General features: G+C 40.1%; 1 long non-coding RNA gene across 1 annotated transcript in view; it reads right to left on the bottom strand.

Moving 5' to 3' along the window:
- The window catches only part of LOC121251414, a 31,328-nt gene extending 9,167 nt beyond the window's left edge, over positions 1-22,161 (bottom strand). Inside the window, exons 1-2 of the long non-coding RNA XR_005938014.1 lie at positions 21,956-22,161; positions 8,560-8,562 (exon numbers count right to left, since the gene is read on the bottom strand). This is a non-coding gene — a long non-coding RNA (uncharacterized LOC121251414). The remainder of the gene's footprint in view (positions 1-8,559; positions 8,563-21,955) is intronic.
- Between the last annotated feature and the right edge of the window lie 1,971 nt (positions 22,162-24,132).

Genomic DNA, 24,132 nt, shown 5'->3' with positions numbered 1-24,132 from the left:
ACGAGAATGAAAAGAGAAAAGGAAATGGACGTAGGCTCACCGAAATTGTGCGAGGATGAAGGGAAACTTGCAGTCGGCTGATTTTGGGTGATGGTTTGGCTGGGAGGTTAATGGGTGTCTTGGTTCTCACTGTTTTGCTTGGCCGGTGGCTGATTCATGGTTGTGGGTGCTCTGTTTTTTTACAAGAAACAAAGGTTAGGTGGTGGTCAACGATAGGAAGTGCTAGTGGAGGCCGGAGCAAGGAAAAATCTTAGATCTTTGTAAATCTCTTATCAAAAACATATAACATGCAACGAATCTTTATCAAACTTGTATATTAGCATGTTAACTATAACCCATAAAAATATCAGGCCAAGATATTGTCAATAGCTTCATCAAAATCATCAAAATATCACACATTGTCCAAACTATTGCCTAAAATGACCTCTTCAAGCTTAAACCAACTTTTCGCCCATCAAATTACCATGAAAATTAACAAAAAATATACCAACAGAAACTAAAATTGAATAGGAACATTTTAGGTGAAGGGTACTTTATAAGAAAACACTTACAACAGTTTCAAACAATTAGAGCAAGGTAAGTTAGAAAAACTATCCGAGAGCTCCTTTGGTTTTCTCTCAAAAGAAAAGGGTTGGAAAGTGAACAAATGCAAGGGGAATGGACATGGAAAACTTTTAAACATCTGGGGAGGTGACAAGAGGTGTGTGAAAGATACTTTGAGTGATGGAGTGTCAGCCAAAACCAGGGGCAAAACCAGCCCATGGTTTTCTACCAGCAACTACCATGTGAGAGGGAGGGTGAGGTCGCTCTTGGCCTTCCCATCAAGCATTGTTTGGGGATACTTTGCATAGTGATAGGACTGCCATGGCAAGGGGAAACTTCCTCCACAAGCCTTGACTTGGTGGCTCAATTTTGTGGGCCTTAATGAGCCTTAATCAAATGGGCTTATATTTAGGGTTTCAATGGGTTTTGGTTGGGGTTTGGGTTATTATCAAGCCCAAATCCAATCTTTATTGGGCCAATAAAATCACTAAGGTTTAAAATAATAAATAAAGATGCAATAACATTAGTTTAAGTGGTTAATAGCATGTAGAAGTGATTTAATTAAGTGATTAAACATTAGGCCAAAACCGAGTTCAATTAGGGCTAGAGGCAAACTTTGGGGTGAAACCATTTGGGGTTTCGATTTTCTCCAAGCTTTTAGGTTTTTAATTGGATTCCAAGTGTTTAGGGTTTCTCTAGGATTGAAAGCCTCTTTGGTTTGGCACAAATTGGATGGTTGGATGGAATAGGGTTTTGCTTAAGTGGCATGATCACAAAACTTGATTTTATTCACATTTTCTATCTCATGGTTCCTTTTGGTTCCAAGTGTCTAATACTATTCACAAAGTGTGGCTAAGATCTTGTCAAGTGTCCAAATAAAACTTCTCTAACCTAATTTAGACATTTTCTACTGTAATTTGAAAACACTGATATAGGTGCTAATATCTTGAGGGTACTATTCACTCTGAAAAAGGAGAAAATAACTTGCACCATAAAATTCTAAATACTCATATGATATAGGAGCGTACTTCATTTCATGAAATTCAACTCCTAGGTGACTCGAATAATTCAAAACGCATTTTCAAACAAGCGTTATTCCGAAAATTGAAAATTATTTTATTGCACCATAAAATCATAAATATTCTTCAGAGTTTAATGGCATAGACCGTTTCTCATTCTAACGCTTCTATGTACCTCAAATAAATAAAATCCCATTTTGTGCACCATAGTGAGTAGAAAAATTGATTGTGATGACATACTAAAACTACGCGATCGATTGACTTGTGAAGCCTATTCGAAGTTTTTACTAGATTTCTAAAACCTAAAGAAATTCATCCATTGAATTTATGGTGGGCTGTTACAAAAACTAGTGTCGCCATAGCTATCTGGAGACATGGGAGGATGTGTAGGACAAGAACCATAAGCACCAAAGTGAGGAGCATTGCGAGGGGACATCGAAGCCAAGGGGACAACAAGGATTCGAGAAGAGGAAAAATAATCGCACTAGAAAAATGCAAGAGGAAATGAAGAAGCAATGCGAAGGGAAGAGGTGTAAAGGTTTAAAGGAGAACATCGGCAATTGAGAAACAAAGGCTTGATCCAAAGGGAAAAACAACACATGTCGCCCATTAAGGTTAAATCACATGCATCCCGTGAAACACACTAATGAAGGGATGTGAAGGAAATGAATCAATGGGTGTTGCCCTGCACGAGTAAACCAATTATGACATGGGAAACATCAGAACTTGACAAGGGAACATATGTTAAAAATAAAAAATAAAAAAAGGAGAAAAATAGGAAGGAAAGAAGAAAGAGGAAGAAGTGAAATTCTCATTGCACATGGAAATTTGCGGTGTAACTATTAGGCCCAATCTTCACCTTAGAAAGTGGGCTGAACCTTGTTGGGCCAACTAATCCATACAAGCACTGATTGAGTTAGGGGCAATATGCACAAAAGGGCAACAACTGGTAGACTAGGAGGCCCTTTTCCCCAAGGTAAAGATCGGCCCATCGAGGAGAGACCAGCGGACCGACATGCCCATTCCGCCATGCCCCAGCGGGTTACAACCTGTGAGAACCAACACCATCAAGATAGGCCAATGCATCACTATTGACTTGGATAATGATTAAGTCAAGTTAGAGTGGCCCTCGTTACGTCATACCCAAGAGAGGTTACCACATTAAATGCACCAAAGTATCCTCTCAAGAGAATGCCTGTGTCAAGCCGTGTTGGTTAGAGATATGTTTTATATTATATTATAGATATTTTATGCTAAATTGCTAATTAATATAAAATAAAATTTTAATTTTACTATCCATGCCTATTAATCTTATAACATAAAACTAATATAACATTTTATATAAGATAAAATTAATCTTATAATTTTTAATATAACAAATAAAATTTTAATCTTATAGCATAAAATTAATATAACATAAAATCTTATCTTAAACATGAACATTAATATTAAATTATTAATATAAGCTTACTTTATATATATATATATAAAGATTAATACATTTTTGGCATAATGAATTATAATATATATATATTCTTTTTGGAGATACATTTTTATATATTTGATCATATGTACTCATAAAAAGTTTAGAACTTATATAGATTATAGTTAAATTCAATATTATATTAGAATGTGCTAATTATTATAAAATAATGTATTTATATATTTTTTTTTTTTGAAAAGAACAATCTGTGTCTTAAATCAACAGAATTACAAAGTTTATCAATTTTCACAAGTTTCTTAATCTCTTAAGGATAGTCCTCCATCGACACTATCTCTTCATTTACATGTAAAGCACTTTTAGCAAGACTATGTGCAACACTATTACATATCCTATTCACGTACCCAACCCTCCAATGTCTTCTATTAGTCAAAACCACCTTCAATTCTTCTATCATTTGGCCATGCCACACCCACAAGGCTTTCGCCTTGTTGACAGCTTCAATCACAGTTAAGGCATCCCCTTCCAACTGCACCCTTACAAAATTTAATTCATTACACAACTTCATAGCCCTCCAAAGGGCACAGATTTCTACCATAACAGGATCTGCAACATTTAGCTTTGGACAGCATAAAGTAACTAATACTTCTCCACAATTATCCCTGATAATCACCCAATCCCACCTCTGTTCTCATCGATCTTCAAGGCTGCATCCCAGTTGACCTTGACTGTTTCCCCAACAAGTGGTTTCAACGGGTAATCCTACTGCCTTGAGTCCCAGACCTCTGGCCACTTCCATGCTTGCTCTGAGCTTGTTGAAAGTCACTCAACATCTCTGCTGCTAGATTAACAACTTCATTTGGACCCTCAAACTTGTTCTCAAAAACCACACCATTCCTTCTTAGCCACACACTTCTCAGAACCACGGCTATCACCTCCAATTGGTCTTGAGAAAGCTTTGAGGTCCATTCTGTCCATAGATCAAACATATCCATTTCAGAACTAGACCACTTCTGCACTGGACTCCTCTCACAAGCCCACACATCACTAGCCCCACTGCAACTCCACAAGGCATGACAAACTGATTCCTCAACCATCTTACACATTGGGCATAAGGCTTCTCTTAGAACCTTCCTCCTCATCAGATTTCTTTTTGTTGGAAGGCAATTAGTAATAGCTTTCCAAACAAAAACTTTTGCAACCCCTGGAATATTCAGCTTCCATAATTTCCTCCAAGCCTTCTCTACCTCTTCTGATAACTCCCATTTATCCCTTCTTCTTTTGCTCATTTTAGCATGATAGGTAGATTTCACACTAAACAAACCATCCTTTGAACAATCCCATATTTGCTTATCTGGGAGCCCATCAATACTAACAGGTAATCTGCAAATTATATTTGCTTCATCAACATTAAAAACTTGCCTCACTAACTCTTCATTCCACCCTTTCTTCTCAATAATCAGATCCTCCACTCTTGCCTCGGCATTTAGGATATTCACAGGGCATTTAGGATATTCCCATCCCCAACTCTCCAAACCAAACCATCCTTCAATAATTCCATAGCACCCCATAGACTTCCCCAAAAAAGCTTTCAAAATCATAGAATTTCGAAAATACTTATCCTTTAGAACTACTGTAGCCATAGATTGCGGGTTTAACAACAACCTCCAGCACTGCTTTACAAGTAGGGCCTTATTAAAAGCATCTAATTCCCTGAGCCCCAAACCTCCAACAACTTTTGACAATCCCATTTTTGCCCAATTCCTCCACTAGATTCTATTATCCCTTTGCTTAAAACCCCACCAGAACTTAGCCATTTGTGATGCTATCTCTTGACACAGCTTCAAAGGCAACTTAAACACACTCATGGAATACGTGGAAATAGCTTGGATGACTGCCTTGAGAAGAACTTCTTTACCTGAGGGTGACAAAAATTGATTCTTCCAGTTACTCAACTTTTTCCATACTCTCTCTTTGATGTTACTAAAAGATTGATATTTAGCTCTACCAACCATAATTGGCAACCCTAAATATTTCTCACAATTGCTTTGCACTCTCGCCCCACAATCCTTCACAATATTTGCTCTTACCTCAGAAGCAACAATAGGACTAAACAAGATAGTTGTCTTATGCTTATTCAAGCTTTGCCCCGATGCCTTCTCATACATTTCCAGTATCCCACTGATTTTCATCCATTCATTCCATGAAGCTTTCCCAAAAATCAGACAATCATCATTAAATAGGAGATGAGTCAATTTCAACCCCCCTCGAGCCACTGAAACCCTTTTAATCTCACCTCTCCTCTTAGCCTGATCCAACAAAGCACTTAACCCCTCTGCACAAATCAGAAAAAGATAAGGAGATAATGGATCTCTTTGTCTTAATACTCTAGTTGGATTAATAGAATCTCCTGGCTTTCCATTTACAAGAATAGCATATGAAACTGATGAAATGCACCTCATAATCAACCCAATCCACCTAGCACCAAATCCCAGTTTTTCCATAACAGCCTTCAGATACCCTCATTCCACCCTATCATAGGCCTTTGAAATGTCAAGTTTTACTGCCATGCTTCCCACTCTTCCTCTTTGTCTACATTTCATCGAATGCAACATCTCATATGCTGCAATTACATTGTCAGAGATCAACCTCCTAGGAATAAATGCACTTTGGCATTTAGAAATAACCTCATCTAGCACCTTTTTCAGTCTATTAGCTAAAGTCTTTGCAATGATTTTATAAACAACATTGCAAAGACTTCAGGCTCACCTACTTTAGGAATCAGAGCTACAAAGGTTTTATTAATGGCATCAAGCAAATTACCACCATTTAGAAAATTCAACACTGCTTTACACACATCATCCCCTACTATATGCCAGAAGGATTGAATGAAGCATGCCCCATAACCATCAGGTCTCGGGGCCTTCAAAGCACCCATCATTTTCAAAGCCTCCTCTACCTCCTCTCTTTGAAACTCATTCTCTAGAAACTCATTCATAGACACTGTTACCCTTGGCTCCACAACATCAATACACTCTTGAATGGCTTGACAAGAAGGATTGGCACTAGTGTAAATCACAGAAAAATGATCTCTAAAAGCAGCAGCAATATCTTCCTCATTTTCCTTCAGTACTCCCTGCTCATCCCTAATTGCCACAATCTTATTCCTTTTCCTCCTCTGATTTGCACACTCATGAAAATATCTAGTATTTTTGTCCCTAGAGTTATACCAGTTTCTATTTGCACGTTGTTTCCACATCACATCTTCTTGCTCCAACAAAACCCAAACCATGGTCTTGCAAAGCCTTTAGCTCCTCCATATTTTCCTGACATAGATTTTCTTGAATTTTTTTTATTCTGCATGATATCTGCTCAATCTCTCTCCCTCTCCCCTTATCCCTTCCTTTAAAGATTGAAGACAAAGAACCACTGCAAGTCTTGAGTCTGGACTGAACACTTTGAAAAGATTTTGCACTAGACTGCCCCTTCCCCCATCCTCTTCTAATAACATCTTCACACTCCTCCTGTTTAATCCAACAAGCTTCAAATATGAAAGGAAAATGTTTTTTCAACCTTCTTTGCTCACCTTCATCCATAGATAACAGCTTGGGCAAATGGTCTGAACACCTTCCACTCAAAGCCTCAACTTTCATTTCTTTGAAGAGAGATCAACATTTGTCATTAACCACAAACTTGTCCAACCTCTCTTTTGTGAAAGACTGGTCAGAATGCTTATTAGACCAAGTAAAACCATTGCCAAAACATCCAAGGTCCCCAAGTCCACAATCCTCCAACACCTCTCTAAACAAATTTATTTGACTCTCAGCCTTTCTCTTACCCCCCCCCCCCCCCCATCTTTCCTCCTGCCACAATATTTCATTAAAATCCCCCTACACACCAGGCAACATCATTTAAGGGCTTTAACATCCTTAATAAGTCCCAACAAAGATATCTCCTACTTGTCTCAGGATTACCATAAAAACCAGTAAAAGTCTAATCTCCTTCCCTTTTATCCCCATTAAGAAGCACACTAATATGCCACTTCGAGTAATTAATCACCTCCACTCCACTCCCCTCTTTCCAGAACATCACAAGACCTCATTTCCTCCCAACAGAATCCACAACCAGGCAACCCTCCATATCTAATCTTCTTTGCAATCCTGCAATTTTATGAGCTTTAGCCTTAATTTCACAAACAAAAATTAGAGGAGGCCTATTCTCCTTAACCATATAGCTAAGGTCCTGAATTGTCCGAGGGTTGCCAAGCCCTCGGCAGTTCCAACATAAAGTTTTCATAATGCCAGGTAGTGCTGCTCAGCAGCCACCATGCCTAGTCTGTCCTCATCACATACCAAAAAATCATTAACTCTCATCCTCTTCCCATCCATCATCATTTCACATTCATCTTCTCCATGTTCATAGTTTCTTTTCAAAGCAACAAGGGAACTAGAAAGCTTACCTACCTCAGGCTTAGCTCGAGCCCTTCTCTTCCATCTCGAGGATCTCCTGCTTTCTTGGACTTCTTCCTCTACATTAGGACTTTTTCTTTCCAGCTGCACCTTGCTTTCAGAACCAACCTTCTGGCCATCTTTTTCACAGTCAACTACGTCTAGCCTTTCTTTGCTCACCACGTGTAATGTAACTGCAGATTGTAACTCCAAACCACTACTCAAATCCTCCCCTTCATTTACAGCTTCATTTTCCATTCCTCTCCTTTTAAGCACTTCTCCCTTATCCTCATAATCACCATTAGTCCCTGACTTTTCCTTCTTCTCTTCATTAAACTCACTCTCTCTTTGATTCGTGCCTCTTGCATTACCTCTCCTAGTTTGAGCAATAGCTCTCAGCCAAGCACCATACTGACTAGAATTCCCATCCCTTTCCTTACAACTATCCTTCTCATGCTTAATCCTTCCACAATTAAAGCAAATCCTAGGCAGTTTTTCATACTGGAAAGGCACCCAGCTAGATCTTCCTTCCACAATAATGGTTCTTCCACGAGCTAAAGGCCTTCTTAAATCACACTCCACCTTCACCCTCAAACACCTCCCCCAAGCCACACCATCCTCTTGAACATCAAACTCCCTAACCTCCCCCAAAGATCTTCCAATAACCTCCCCCATTTTCTTATTCATATAGCTCAGAGGTAAATTCAGCATTTGCACCCATAGACAAGCGTGATCAAAATCAAGTTGACTAGGTTGCGTCTCGCCATCAAAATCCTTAAGAACAAATAGAAGATTACCAAACAGCCACGGACAACTATTGAGAACTCTCACCTTATCTCTTCGATTAACAAAAGTAATAACAAAGCAATTATTCCCAATATCATGAAATTCTAATGGTTTACCAACCTTCCACACCTTCTCCATCATCGATCTGACAATATCCCTTCCAATCCTTCGATCCGAAATCACTTTCCCAACCAAACTTCTTTCGCCCTTCAATTTCGTCAACCCTAGCACATCCTGTTGAATTTCAATCGGACACTCCTCTTCATCGTTCAACTTTAACCTCCTCCATACATCCTCCATCTCTTCCATCGTTCTCCTCTACTTACTATGCAAGCAAAGAGATTCTCTCTTCCTCAGTTGAGAAAGATGACTAACGACTTCACCTTTATCGCTTTCCAGAAACATAAAACGGTTGAGAGAATACTCTTATCTTATGTATTTATATTATTATATGAATAGAATGGTAGTTTAGTATATGTAAAATATAGATAATCTAAAAAGACCAAGACGAAGAGAAGATTGGAGTTGTAAGTCCGGATGCGCATGAATGTGATGTCAAAGGAGTACCCACCTGGCTCTCAAATGCATTACATATGGAGATGCCCAACAAATTATTTAAAATCCAATGGCTAGAAACAAGCCAAGCTGCAACAATACCAAAGCATGCCAGCAATAATAACGTTTGGATTCGTGTAAAAGACTTTGAGGAACACCGAGACACCGAATGGGTAAGCTAAACCAAGTTGTGACTACACGTACGCAGCTTAAGAAGAGAGGTGAAAAAAAAAATAGAATAGATTTTTTTTTTGGAAAATATAAAATAAAATAGAAAATGAAATATTATATAGAATCGTGCTTGGTGTTAGTCAAGGGCTCTGATACTATGTAGAAAATAAAAATAAAATAAAATATAGAAAAGAAAAGGGATAGGGAGAATGAGGAGAGACACTTTTAGGACTACATCTATGTTATTCTGAAAATTTTTTTAATATATAACATATGTCCCTATTTATAGAAGAATGAGGTTAGAGAAATAATAAAAATACAATCAAACAATGATACTAATTAATAGTAATTGACTTACACAATAAACTAAATATATTAGAAAAATAAGTCATATTTCTGTATAGTAGGTCAGGAGCACGTGCAAAGCACATTTGCCTAGTTGGGTTAAACAGGTTTTTTACAAAAAAAATATGATTTGTTAAAAAAAAACTTGATTAATGAATAATTTAATGCATAGAGACAAAAAAACAAACTTTAGCAAATATCTTTGGATAATAGTAGGTCGATAAGTATAATAATTATATATTTGGATACATTAGAAAACAAAAAGAGCAAAGGTACACTACACAATAAACAAAACACAAGGCCTAGCCAAAAAAAAAGTCCAGCCTATTTGCAAGTGGGAGGGCAGTCTTAGGGTTTCATCTCTAAGTTAATTGCCGCCACCCTTCTTCAATTTTCTTTTTCCTTTTTTTTTCTATTTTCTATTTTCTTTCTTCTCTTTTCTTTTCTTCTTCCTCCATCACCCGAAACTCTTCCTCCTTAGCCCGATCTTCTTCCGTCACCCATCCTCCATGTGAGCTTCAGTTGCCTCCACCTAGGCTTCAAAAATAGCTTCCTCCACCGTCCCTCTCACCCAGCCCCGGCTTTGCCCACCCATCGCACGAACAAAGGCCATACGAGCACCCATCAGACAAAAACAACTACCCATCGCACGAGCATGAACGCACGGCATCCTCACACCTTCACGGCACAAACGCACCTTCACACGACATCGCACTGAACACGGCACAAGACCTTCGCACCAAACCACTAGACCAGCACACAGCAACACACGACACCATTGCACAAGCACCATCTCGGTACCATCTCATGCAGGTTTTCTGGTCCTTGTGGCTCAAAAGCTTAGCCCCAGCACCGGCAGCACCATGTGAGGATACACAGAAATGAAAGAGAGAGATGGTGCCGAGAGAGAAAACAGATCTAAAATAAAAAGAAACAGAGATCGAAAGAAAGAGCTGAGACTGGGGGAACAGGAACGTGTTCTGCTTTTATTAGATCTAATAAAACACAAAAGGAAAAGAAAATCAAAAAAATGCAAAACGGGGAGGGGGTGAGGGGGTGGGAGCGTTGTCTCTTCCCCCTCAGCCCCTCAAGCTAATTTCGAAAGTGAGAAGTTGTTAGAGAGAAGTTGGAGCTTCTCTCTCTAGAGAAGTATACAAGTAATGGAGTTAATTACAATATAAACGAGAAAACAAGAAAACTAACGGAAAAACAACAAAAAATATTGTAGCAATTAGATAGCCACTTATTATAATAGAAAAGATACTAGAATATTATGAATATCTAACATATTCTAACACTGCCTAACCTTTCATTTGTGAAACTAGCTTGCATCCGATCTTACATTACTCCAGCTGAACTTATCTCCTTGAATCCCAAGTACTGACTACTCTCCAGTGAATGCCTAAACCCATCCATTTGTCTCTCCATTTGTATCCCACCTCTTTCATTCTCTTACTACTCGAGAATCTCATTAAAATCGCTGAGGCAAAACCATGCATTATTGGACTGATCTCGCAATAGCTGATCTAGTAAGTTCCACATGCAACTCATATCTTCTATTTACCTCAGGTCTACCATAGAATTCTATAAGGGACTAAGGGTGTTTGTCCGGGTTCCAATCTGGGAACTCAAGTATACCCGAACCGGGTCTTGGGTTTCAAACCTGGACCGAAACCTAGAGTGGGTTGGTTCGGGTTAGACCTAGGCCAGAACCCGGGTGAATTCAGATTTTTCAAAACCTAGATTCCGGGTTTCAGGTTAGTTTGAATGGAGGTTTATGACTAATTAAAAAATAGCTAAAACTTGGACGCGGTATCTTAATAGAATTAGGAAATTACCTTAATTTCCTTTTTCATTTGATTGAGAAATCCCATCTCATGTAACTTTATATATATGCATAAAAGAAAAATTTCACGAAAATTCCATTGTTTTACAGAAATTAGGAAATTATGCTAAATTATGGCATAAATTATGCAACCTAATTTACAAAAATAAATTACGGCATCGTGGAAAACAATGTTGCATGCAATAATTGAGAGTTGCTCTGATTTAATGTTTTGGTGATCGGTGCCTGGTGGATCAAACATAACTACATAAGAGATATTTTGCATGACAGTTTTAAACATTAATTTGCAAATTTATTTATTCCTTTCTTATATATTCTAGGCATAAAAATGCAATTATGCTGCTTAATTAGCAAGTTAATATCCAAATCAATTACTCTTGCCTATTTTTCTGTAAAATAAAAAAGGAAAGATCCAAACATTTAAAAAAAAAATGTCTAGGTTCTGGGTTAAAAACCCGGTGCAAGGACCAGGTGTACCCGAGTTTTGCAACCCAGGTTCCGGACCGGGCTGGAAAAAAACCCGACCCGGAAGAACAGTCCTATTAGGGACCATACCTCCAGGCCTCATCAACCATGAATTTTTGCACATATATATATATATATATATATGAATATTTAGCGTGTAATTGCATGCCTACTGTAAGACCAATACCCTCTTTCCATAACACAACCAGACGACCACTATACCCAACAGGATCAACGGGAAAACATCATTCATACCCAAACTTCATTGTTAAATAATCCTACTTTTCAGGCCCCGTTTGGATGCAGAAAGGTTTCGTTTCATGTTATCTCATCTCATCATTACAACTTTTTCAAATTCTCACAAAAAATATAATAAACAATTCAACTTTTTTAAATTCTAAAATAATAATAATATTAAAAATAATATTCTAACAATATTTTATTTAACTTTCAATTTTCATCTAAAACCATCTCATCTCATCTCATCTCATCATCAAAACTGGTCATTTCCAATAAGAATACTATTATGGGTTTCCTTACTTTTACCAAATTGTGAACGTATCGACTTGTTTAAGGGTTCCAATCTCCCAAAAGTTTCACCTTAGTAGAATCATGACTGGTAACGGGGCTCATAACCAGCCTCCACTTGCTCATCTTCATGTCCTAATACCTGTGACATTAACCCCATTCCTTTCTTTGACCCTTTTCCGTTGCACCTTTGCATCCTTTGCCGAAATCCCCTTTCTCTTCTTAGTACTCATGCAAGCCTAAGTCTTTACTACTTGCTCGTTCTTGAAGCTTCTAGACATTATTCTCCATCTACTTGAGCCTTGTTTGCCCTTTCAGGCTATAAGTTGTTATCTTCATTCCGTGTTTCATTGCTTAGGCCTGTTTCATTTCCACTATTTCCATTAGTAAATTAATCCCCTAGCCTCTTCCTATTGGACCATTTTTGCACTACTCTAAAACACATCATTGGCTTCATCCACCACCATTATTACCATTAATGTGGGAACCCTCGAGTTGTCCGTCCTCTTCTTTTCCATCTACATGGCAGCCCATTTACCACTTGACCCTCTTCAGTTATTCTTTTGGAAAGATTTTCTTCCAGGAATATATATTAGAACCATGGTATACAATATTTTACCATTTAGCAACTCATTAGTTTTTTTTTTAAAAGGAAATCTTCTCTCACATTTCATTAAAACAAAGATGAGATACATAGAGGAGCCTCCTCCATTGTTACAATGAAATCTAAAATGGAAAGAGCATTTTCTTGCTAACAAGTGTGCTATGATATTACCATTTCTCCTAACATGAGAAATTCCACACTTAGCAAAACGTCTTAATAAAACTCTAGCTTCACTCACAAACATGCTTGCATTGGACCAAACCTCTGCAGTGACCTTAAGATCATTTGTAACCTGCATTGAGTCCCCTTCAATGACCAACTGTCCAAGGCCTAAGTCAAGACTAAATTTAACTGCATGCAATGCACCATAAGACTCAACTAGCAGTGGATCAGGAAAAAGTTGTTTATTAATCCTCAAAGTAGCAACAATCAAACCCTTGCAATCCCTAACACACATGCCAATGCCAATCAAACCTTTAAGTTTATCAATAGCCTCATTCCAGTTAATTTTATACCAGTTGGAAGGAGGAAGTGACCAGACCTCTGCTGATGAGCACACTGGTATGACTCTGCTGCCAGTTCTCTGTTCTTCCTCTCTAATCAGTTCTAGGATGTGCTTGGCCTCCGTAACCAAAGAATTAGGATGATTAAATTCTTTGTTAAAAACAAAGTTGTTTCTTCTCCACCATATCTTTTCAGCTACTACCATAAACTCTTGTAACACACAATGATCCATAGAGACTGTAATGGCTTCGAGAAGTTGCAGCATTGAAAGTTGAGGCATATAACACTTTTGAAGCTTTTTTGAACACTGACTCCAAACATCCCTTGCAACTCCACACCTCCAAAGAATATGAACCACAGTTTCCTCTTCCAAGCTACAGATGGGGCATAAAGGGTTATCAACTTTCTTTTGAATAAACTTGATTGAGTGGGAAGTGCTTCAAGACAAGACCTCCACATAAAGTCCTTTTCACAAGGGGGCACATTTGAGTGCCAAATCTACTGCCATACCCCCTTAAACTGGTCACTATTTGATGACTAACCCTGGTCTAGAGTTTCCCTCTCCTTCACCATGTGATAAGCACTCCCCACAGAAAAATAGCCATTATGAGTGCCCTTCCATATCAATCTATCCTTGCTATTCAAAGAGCTGATTGGTGTTCATAGAATTGCTTTCGCCTCACCACTATCCAAAATCTGTTGCACAAGGTCTTTCTTCCAAACTTTAGTGTTTGGGTCAATTAGTTCTGCTACTGTGACCTTTCTATCCAAGACTTTGACAGCACCGAGTACCTTTTTATGTTGGGAAGCATTCAACCATTTATCTTGCCAAATGTAGATATTTTCACCTATGCCCACCTTCCAAATTGAACCTTCAAAGATGACTAGTCTTGCTACAATGAAGCTCCTCTAAATAAAAGATGGACTAGCTCCCAACTTTGTTGATTGGAAGTCAAAATGCTTGAAATATTTTGCTTTCAACACCTTGGCTGCTAAAGAGTTTGGAGTCTAAATTAATCTCCAACATTGCTTTGCAAGCATAGTTTTGTTGAAGCATTCAAGATCCCTAAAACCCATGCTACTTGCGATTTTAGCCTTTCCCATTCAACTCCAAGAAACCTAATGGATTCTGTTTTCCTTTTGCTATTGCCCCCACCAAAATTTTTGTATTACACTATTAATGTCTCTCAAGAGTGAATTAAGGGGCTTAAAGACACTCATGGTATAAGTAGGTAGTGCTTGAACAATTGCTTTGATAAAGATCTCTCTTTCTGCTTGGGATAATGTCTTCACTATATGACTGTTCAATCTCATTCTAACTTTATCTAAAATGCCCTTGAAAGCATTATGTTTTGCATATGATTGAGTCACCTTTGAAGTGTTCTTGCTGAATATGATATAGGTTTTCTCAATGTTGAGCCTTTGACCAAAAGCATCTTCATATACTTTAAGCAATCCAAAGAGCCTACTCCATTCAATAGAATTTGCCTTGTAGAAAATGAGACTATCATCTGCAAAGAAAAGGTGAGAGACCCTCATCTGACCTTTGGCCACTGGAACCCCATGAATCAGTCCCCTCTCTTTTGCTTTCCCAATTAAATTGCTCAAGGCCTCAGCACATAAAATGAATAAATAGGGTGAGAGAAGGTCTCATTGCCTTATGCCTCTAGATGGATGGCAAACCTCTTGAGGAAAACCATTTACTAGTATAACATAAGAGGCAGTTTCAACACATCCCATCACCAAATCTATCCATTGAGAACTGAACCCCAGTTTGCATAAAACAGCTTGTAGGAAGCTCCACTCGATTCTATCATAAGCCTTGCTCATATCTAGTTTCGATAACATGTAGCCTTCTTTGCCTGTCAATTTACATTTCATGGTATGCAATGCCTTAAAAGCTACAATTACATTGTCAGTAATTAATCTTTCAAGATTAAAAGCTGGCTGATGTTGAGAAATAATGAGTGGCATAATCTTCTTAAGTCTATTGGCTATAGCTTTTGAAATGACCTTATTCAACACACTACAAAGCGACATAGGCCTAAATCAGACACTTTTGAGGGGGATTTCTTCTTTGGAATAAGGGTAATAAAAGTACTATTAACCTCAGCAATATTACCCTTGGAATTGAGCACAAACAAAGCAGCTTCACAAACCTTAGATCCAACTGTTGACCAGAGTTTTTGATAGAAACAACAGGGTATACATCTGGGCCAGGTGAGCTTAAACCATTAATCTGGAAAAGTGCTTCCTTCACCTCCTTATGAGAATAAGGCTTGGTCAGCATAGAATTCATGTCACCAATTACTCGAGGGGCCAAATTCTCCAAACAGACATCAATGCTTGTTGGCTGATAACATGTAAAGAGCTGCTAGAAGTATGTTTGCAATAGAGAGCCAATGCCTTCCCTCAAATTCTTCAAACAACAACTCATTAGTTGTCCTTATATCTTCTCATCCCACATATAATAGAATTTCTTCCCTTCTAATTTTTCCGGTCTTTCCATTTGTAGTAGTATTGAACTTGTATCCAAACTCTATTTCTAGCTGGTTGTCCATCGCCAATGAACGTCAATTCTTCTCCTCCTTGCTTCTGCCATATTGAAACCAGTTTTTACTCCCATTTCTTCTCTTTTGTTGACACTGCCTTTGTCAACAGAGGCACAATTCCTGAATTTCTTATCTTATTAATGCATGAACAAGGGTCCCTTTTATACACAACTATAAGGGAATCTATTATGTTATAAGGAGAATAATAAAAGAAAAAAATCTGAGTATAGAAAAATACTAAAGTGTCCCTAGTGTATTTACAACAGAATGATCTAGGTTAATATGCCCCACAAGTCCATTGGGGTATCACCAACAGTGAGACTAGAACGAAAACTTGAAAATTTGTTTGAAACCAAGGGTTTAGTAAATATATCAGCAATCTGGTCCTTTGAGCTACAAAATGATACTTGCAAAGTCTTGGTCGCAACTCTGTCCCACACCAAGTGATAGTCGACATCCATGTGTTTGGTTTTTGAGTGAAAAACAGGATTGGCTGAGAGGTAGGTAGCCCCTATGTTGTCACACCATAGGATAGGGGGCTTGGGAAGAAAAATGCCTAGCTCTCGAAGCATGGTTTGAAGCTAGATTAATTCAGCAGTCATGTGAGAGAGGGCTTTGTATTCTGCTTTAGTGCTGGATCTTGCCACAGTTTTCTACTTTTCGGAGCTCCATGAGATGAGATGGTGACCAAGGAATACACAAAAACCACCAGTGGACCGTCTAACATCTGGATAGCCAGCCCAGTCTATGTTCGAGTATGCTTGCAAAGTCAACGAGGATGACTACTTAAAAAAATAATCCATAATTGATAATGGATTTAAGATACCGTAGTATCCTTTTAACCACAAACCAATGGAAAAGTTTGGGACAATGCATGAACTGACATACTTTATTTACTGTAAAAGATATGTCAGGTCGTGTAAATGACAAGTATTGCAGTCCCCCAATAATACTCTGAAAAAGTGTGCTGTCATCGAAGGATGGAGAATCAAATTGAGAAAGTTTTAGAGAAGCTGCCATGGGGGATGACATAGGTTTTGCTTGCAACATGCTACTTCTCATAAGCAAATCTTTAATATATTTGCATTGAGATAGAAGTATTCCAGCAGCAGAGTAATCAATTTCCAGACCCAAAAAATAGGATAAACTACCAAGGTCCTTAATTGGAAAAGCCATACCCAAGTCATGAATAAAATCATCAATTACATTCGATTTTGATGATGTGATGACCATGTCATTAACGTAAATCCAAACAAAAATATGGAGATCACCGTTGTGTAAAATAAATAGAGAAGGATCAAATTGGGAAGCGGAGAAACCATAACCACTTAGCCATGAAGATAATTGGGCAAACCAATCCCTCGGTGCTTGTTTTAGGCAATAAATGGCTTTGTGCAATTTGCACACATACTGGGGAGATTTTGCATCAATAAAATTTTGTGGTTGTTGCATATACACAGTGTCAGATAATTCCCCATGCAAAAATGCATTCTAGACATCTAATTGGTGCAAAGGCCAACCACAGTTAACAGCAACAGAGATAATCAATCTGATAGTAGATGGCTTGACTACAGGACTAAAAGTTTCATTATAGTCCAAGCCAAATTGTTGGTGGAGCCCTTGGCTACCAACCTGACTTTTCTATGTTCAAAAGTACCTCCAAAATTAAACTTGGTACGGTAAACCCAACGACAGCCAAGTATATTAAAAGAGGGATGAGGGGATACCAGACTCCAGGTTCAGTTCTGAAGCAAGGCATTGTGCTTGGTGCTCATGGTTGCACACCACTCAGGGAACTTGGAGGCGACTGAGTAACTTGAAGGCTCATCGAGTACAATACTTGTGGTGAGAAGATAGTGTCATCTCGGATAAGGAATGGTGCCATTAGTAGGAACGCGAGGTCGAGGAGAATGGGTGTGGCTAAGGGTGATGATGGGGGATTGTGGAGGTTGAAGAGTAGTGGGGGAGGGGGGCGATGGAGGGTGCGGTGGAACAGAGGAACTGGGTTGAGAAGGAGATATGGTAGCTAAAGATCGAGAGGAATTAGGGTTAGAGGTAGAAGACAGAGGTGGGCCAAGTAAATTGGAAGGTGATTGTGGGCCAAATGAGGGAGAAGATAATTGTGGGCATGGACCTGGGCCAAGGATAGAAGGAGAGAAGAGAGGAAGTGAGATCGTTGGAGACAAAGGAGAGGAGGAAGGAGTATTGGGCTTCAGGTTATGAAAAGGGAAAGAGGCCTCTCATTAAAGAGGACATCTCGTGGAATGTAAAGTCTGTTGGACTTTAAGTCCAAACACTTGTAGCCCTTGTGGACTGGGCTATAACCAAGAAATGGACCTAGGAAGGAAGTTGTGCTTGTTATAGGGCCTGAGATTGGGCCAAGATTTACACCCGAAGACCTTGAGAAAATTAAAATCAAGCTCACAATTATGAACCAAAGAATAGGGAGATTTATTGTGAAGTGTTTTTGAAAGGAAAACGGTTAATTAGATAAACCGTGGTTTCAAACGCTTCGAGCCAAAACTTATGGGGAAGAGAGGACTGGGCTAGAAGTGCAAGCCCAGTCTCGACTATATGATGGTGTTTATGTTCAACCATGCCATTTTGTTAGTGTGTATGGTGACATGAAAAACGATGAGTATTACCAAATTTTCGACATTAAGAGGTAAGAGGTGTAAATTCTCCCCCTCCATCCGTTTGTAGTGTTATTAATTTGGCATTAAACAAGTGTACAACGTATGGTAAAAATTGAGAAAAAATGGAATACACATCAAATTTATTTTTAAAGGAAAAACCCAAGAGAAACGTGTAAAGTGATCAACAAACAAGATGTAGTATTTGAAACCATGTCTGGATAGTATAGGGGCTGGGCCCCAAAGATCGACACTCATTAATTCTAACAGTCTGTTATACATGGCTCGACTTGAAACATAGGGTAATTGGTGGCTCTTGGCCAACCGACATTCAGAACAAAAAAAGGGAGAGTCATCTGGAGCAAAACTCAAGCAGTTGTTGTGCAAAATGTTAGAGACGATGGCAAGCGATGGATGACCCAGGCGGCGATGCCACTGAGGAAGAGAGGTCCAGGAAACAGTATAAGTGGATGACAACGATGACGAAGAGACTGAGGAAGGAAACACGTAAAGCCCATTACGAGTTGGTCTGGTGAGGAGGATGGTCTTGGTCCGACAGTCCTTCACAGAGAAATGGGTAGAGTGAAACTCAAAGATGCATGAATTGTTAGTGCAGAATTGAAGAATAGATACAATATTTTTTGTGATGTTAGGAATATGAACTAAGTTATGTAAATAAAAGGAGGAAGAGTTTGAGAGAAGAGTGGAGTCACTGAGATGTTGAATGGGTAGGCATGCTCCATCCCCAACACAGATTGACTCACTACCTTGGTACTGGTCTGATGATAAGTTCAAGTTACTCAAATCATTTGTGAGACTGCTAGTCGAGCAACTCTGATACCATGTCAACAGAGGCACGATTCTTAAATTTCTTATCTTATTAATGCATGAACAAGGGTCCCTTTTATACACAACTATAAGGGAATCTATTTTGTTACAAGGAGAATGATAAAAGAATAAAATCTGAGTATAGAAAAATACTAAAGTCTCCCTAGTGTTTTTACAACAGAATGATCTAGGTTAATAGCCTCCATCTCTACTCCTCTTCTCATTTAGTTTTTGCATTGATCTAACCTTAATTAATGATTGAGCTCTTTACTAACTACCAAATTGTTCCCCAACCTCACTCTTATAGTATTGACGAAGCTTGGTATGCTCACATTGTTTCTCCCTATGAGCAATCACTCCACACGTAAAACATAGCCTTGGGAGCATCTCATGTTTGAATGGTACCTGGAGAGTCATTGAAATCGCTATTAGACAGGTCCAGAAACTTGCAGGAACACCATACGCTCACTAACACAGGATCATATCACCTCCAGATAAGATTACTATGGAAACTAATACTGATGGTGGGTATATACCCTCAAGCAAATGACGAGATATTGGTGGTACTAGTCCCTGATATGTCAACTCAGTCCTCATACGATCATATCCCGAGAATATGGTGATCAGGACCTTGAGATTTGGTGAAAATAAACTATCCTTATTAGCAAGCAATTCACACCTATATAAGGGACCAATACCAGTAATCCTAGGTACGATTTTAGACCCCTCTTATCGAGCAATACACTCATATTTCTGACTTTGGTATAGGAGGTGTATCGGGCACACCAGGCCACTCTTTTTCCTTGTTGAAGGTTTGGAGTCATAATCAATTTGTGGTGAAACACGTCCTCAATAGTGGTGTCGTCTGTGAGATCTTTATAGATTCCTTGAACACCTTTCAACATGATTTTCACATGTATACTATTACACACTTCCAAACAACCTGTGACCAGGATACTGCCTCTACGAATATCGAGGCGCGACTTATAGAGATGGTGGAGCAGTTAAAGAATATGAGCGAGATGATGGAGGCCCTTTAACAAGAGAATGAGAGCCTCAAGCAAAAACAAATCAAGCTTATAGCGAGGGCATTGTGCCAGAAGGAGAGGCACTCGGCGCAAGAAGAGTAAACACTGAGGAAACGAAGAAAAAGAAGCTGTATGATGAGTTGCGCATCCTCATCAACAAATATAAGTAGATGGCCAAGAAGATGGGGGGATCATCCTCAGTCGACCAATTGCTTAACCACACAGACCTACCATACAATGCAGAGGTGATGGTTGTGCCACTCCCACCAAAGTTCAAGGTCCCGTAGATGGAGTTGTATGATGGATCGCTAGATCCGGTGGACCACTTGGAAAACTTCAAAGCACATATGGCCCTCCATGGGTTCCCAAGAGAGATGGAATGCCGGGACTTCCCTCTAACTTTGAAGGGCGTGGTGAGAAGTTGGTTTGGGGACCTACAATTAGGATCAATCGATTGTTTTGAGGAATTGGCCAAACAATTCCTAATGTAGTTCATGGCCAACAGGAAATGAAAACGATCTGCTGCATACCTCCTTATCATCAAATAGAGAGAAGGAGAAAGCCTGAAGGCATGCCTCACCCGATTCAATAAGGAGCGATTAACTATCGACGACCAAGATGAGAAAACCATATTGACGGCTCTTCTAGGAGGAGTATGGCCCCAAAGTCCATTTATGGCAGAACTTGCACGACGGACTCCATCATCATTAAGAGAATTCATGGATAACACCGACTACTTCGTCAACGCTGAAGACACATTACAAGCCTTAATTGTGCTTGAGACGAGTTTCTGCCTCATACAGATCGAGTCGAAGACCTGGGGAAGTTTAGAAAAGATGGGAGACCCAGCAGTTGCCGGTCAGTGCAGGGATAAGCTTGGTTCTTCACAAGCTTATCCCCTAAAAAAAAATTGATCATATAGTGCTAGAGCTTTGTGTTATTTATATTCCATCCCATTTCATTTCGGAAGAGGTGACTAATACGAATCTAATAAGTGAAGTAGTTGTCGTTTGAATAATTAGCTCGGCCACCAGACCGACCGTACCTGTCCATTCTATCTCACCCTAAATGGAATGACTCTCTTAGTTACGTTGCGCCCTGACACGAGTCCCCATGTCCACTCTTCTTCACCCACTACCTAAGAAGTTGGCTTTGTCAACACAAAATTAGTGTCGTCCCTTTCATTCTATGTTGACCCCAGCTCGGAGCTGGCTTTTTGGGAAGCCTATTTCCATCGTGCCCAACGATTGTGGGGATTTTCCCGTTTGCTAGTCAAAGACTTGGTTGGGTGCTGGGTCTACTCCACAAGGAGTTGTATGGACATAGATGATATCATCACGATCTCTCTTTCCATACAGCTAGGGATACTTAAGGCCACTTGCCAACTGGCGCTACTTGGGCTTTCGTGTCTCGCAGTGTGGTCAGCACTGGGTGTTTTCAAGCAGTGAGGCTTACACTCATTCGCATTAATTCATCCAAAGTTCCTTACCCTTATGCATGAATTATTTAATAAGCCATATCTTCCTATCAAGGTTAAGGAGTAAACTGATCATCTCAAAGGCAGGATTGAATACCCGGATCGAATCAAAGTTTATGCCACCCGCCCTAAGCAAATAATAGGCATGGGCCAAAGATCACACATAAGCTACTGAGTCCCACGACAGAAGAACACCCAACATACAAATGCAAACTCCCCATGTGAAATAATCATCTTCATTAGAGCTTTTTGGTAGTAGTCGTGACCAACAACCATTAGTTGTCGACTCGTTGGTAAGGCAAGAGCTTCAAGCTCGATTTCTGGTGGCGCACCGCCCACACAAGCACCACCTGACAAAGGGGGGACGGGGAAAGCTATAGGCCCAATAAGGATCCGAGCCCAAAAGGAGAGACTATAACTCAATTTGACAAACTACTTACCGAGGAGGGGAAGTCCTTTAATTAGGAAGCCATGGCATGAACAGAGTCATCTCTCTCCAAGGACCCTGCCACATTTAGGGCTTGAGATGGACCGACACCCTCTTCGCCTTGGGGCAGAGGCCTTGTGCCAGGGAAAGATCCCAAAAGGTAAAGGCTGGGATTGCCCTCAGGGGGCCCCACCCCTGTCTTGATAGTAGGCAGACACGAACCTACTGCAGTGAAGTCAATAGGCGGCAGTTGCACCACTTCCTTACCCACCACATTGTCATTTGCCCAAACGGGGAAAGACGAACCCCTTTAGCGACGGGAGGTGAAGAAGTCCCCTCCTCGCCTCCGAAAGAAGCATTGAAGGGTGAGGAGAGATTCAAAAATTGGAAATTCAAACCCAGAACCTTCAAAGTAGTCGAGGGGAAACATTGAGTTTCACATCCAAAGATAGTTGAGGGAAGGGAGCCTGGAGTAGGCTCCCTTTCCCCAGCCTCCCGTTGAGAGCGAATATCAACTTGAATCTCGTCAATCGGGGCTCTAATCTTGACTCTTCCCGTCGAAGTCGCATCATAGTGGCCTACAGCAGAATCTATAAGGCCACAAGCAAAAGCGGAATCGATGTCTGCATCCCCTTCATCGACCAACTCCAAGACGACTAGTGGGGTTGAAGGTAAAGTATAGTTGGGTGATCGAATGGAGTTGAGTCCCTGCGAAAGGAACTAAAAATCAAGGGCAGTAGCTAGGTCCGAGCCTACCCCATTAAGTTATCCATACCATTAGAGTCCAAGGAACCCTCTCAGATAGAAGACTCGTGAGACTATGACTCAGTCGCTCCCTCGGCCTCATGGTGAGAGCACTTCCCTCTTTTTTCCAGCGGGGTAGCGGCAAGCCTTTTCCTACCCTGGGAGGCATCAGAATCCTTCGACAAATAGCAATCGATGATGCAAGAGCGGTCACGCATCACCAAGAACCTATCAATGTGGGCCCTTATCAATACGGCCTATGTCCAAACAGACTCCTGGTTGTGTTCAACCTAAGAGTAAATTCCTTCCACATGGGCTTGCTCCCGTTGGGAAAGGGTAACAACCATGACTTTGTCGTCGGGGACTTTTCCCCAGATGGCATAGACTGGGAATTCAGTTATCAGCTTCTCTACCAAGGAATTCTCGTCCCTACCCGAAAACAAAGAAAAACTTCTTCAGCCTTATCAGCTTGGTATTCGAGTGGTGACCCTCGGAACGAGCAAGGCAATAGCGAGGGCAAAAGTGAAAGTTACCATTGTTTCCCTCCAGTGCCTTGACCGCGTGGGTAGCCAAAAACTCACGGGTCATCAAATCGGGATAAAAAATACAGAAGGGTTCCAAAACCATCCTCCATGCGACACATCAACACATGAGGATTCTCCAGGCATTTGAGCGAAGCTGAGTGACTCTTCAAGTAGTCAAGAATGTCGTGCACTGGGCGATAGAAAGGTAAGTCACAACTCATGAGAGAAGGAGCAAATAGTAAGGGCCACCTTCTCAACAAAGCCCTCTTCATTGACAGCCCCTTGAGGGGGGACCTCGAGAACCACAAAATCTGGGATTCCATACAAATCCCTCAGCTTTCAAAGGTCAGCCACGATCAGGCTCTACGTCCAGTCATAACCCTCATAATAAGGAACATCGCGAGCAATAGAGGACTTTAGAGGGCGAGAGCTGCGAGAAAAAGGGCAAGAAGAACTCTGATGAGCCATGGAATCAAACGAAGAACTATGGAGAAAAGAAAATGGGTCTCCATGAAGAACACAGACAATAAGGAAGGGGAATGCGCGAAACTAAAAAAGGTAACAGTGAAACAGAGGGGACCATTTATAACCAAGGGTGCAATGGTGGAAATGCCCCAGGAACAATACGGGCAGTCTGATAGCACAATCACCGCAAGCAAATCCC

Source organism: Juglans microcarpa x Juglans regia, chromosome 2S, assembly GCF_004785595.1.
Source record: "Juglans microcarpa x Juglans regia isolate MS1-56 chromosome 2S, Jm3101_v1.0, whole genome shotgun sequence".
NCBI lineage: Eukaryota > Viridiplantae > Streptophyta > Magnoliopsida > Fagales > Juglandaceae > Juglans > Juglans microcarpa x Juglans regia.
This window is presented reverse-complemented; position numbering and strand designations above follow the sequence as displayed.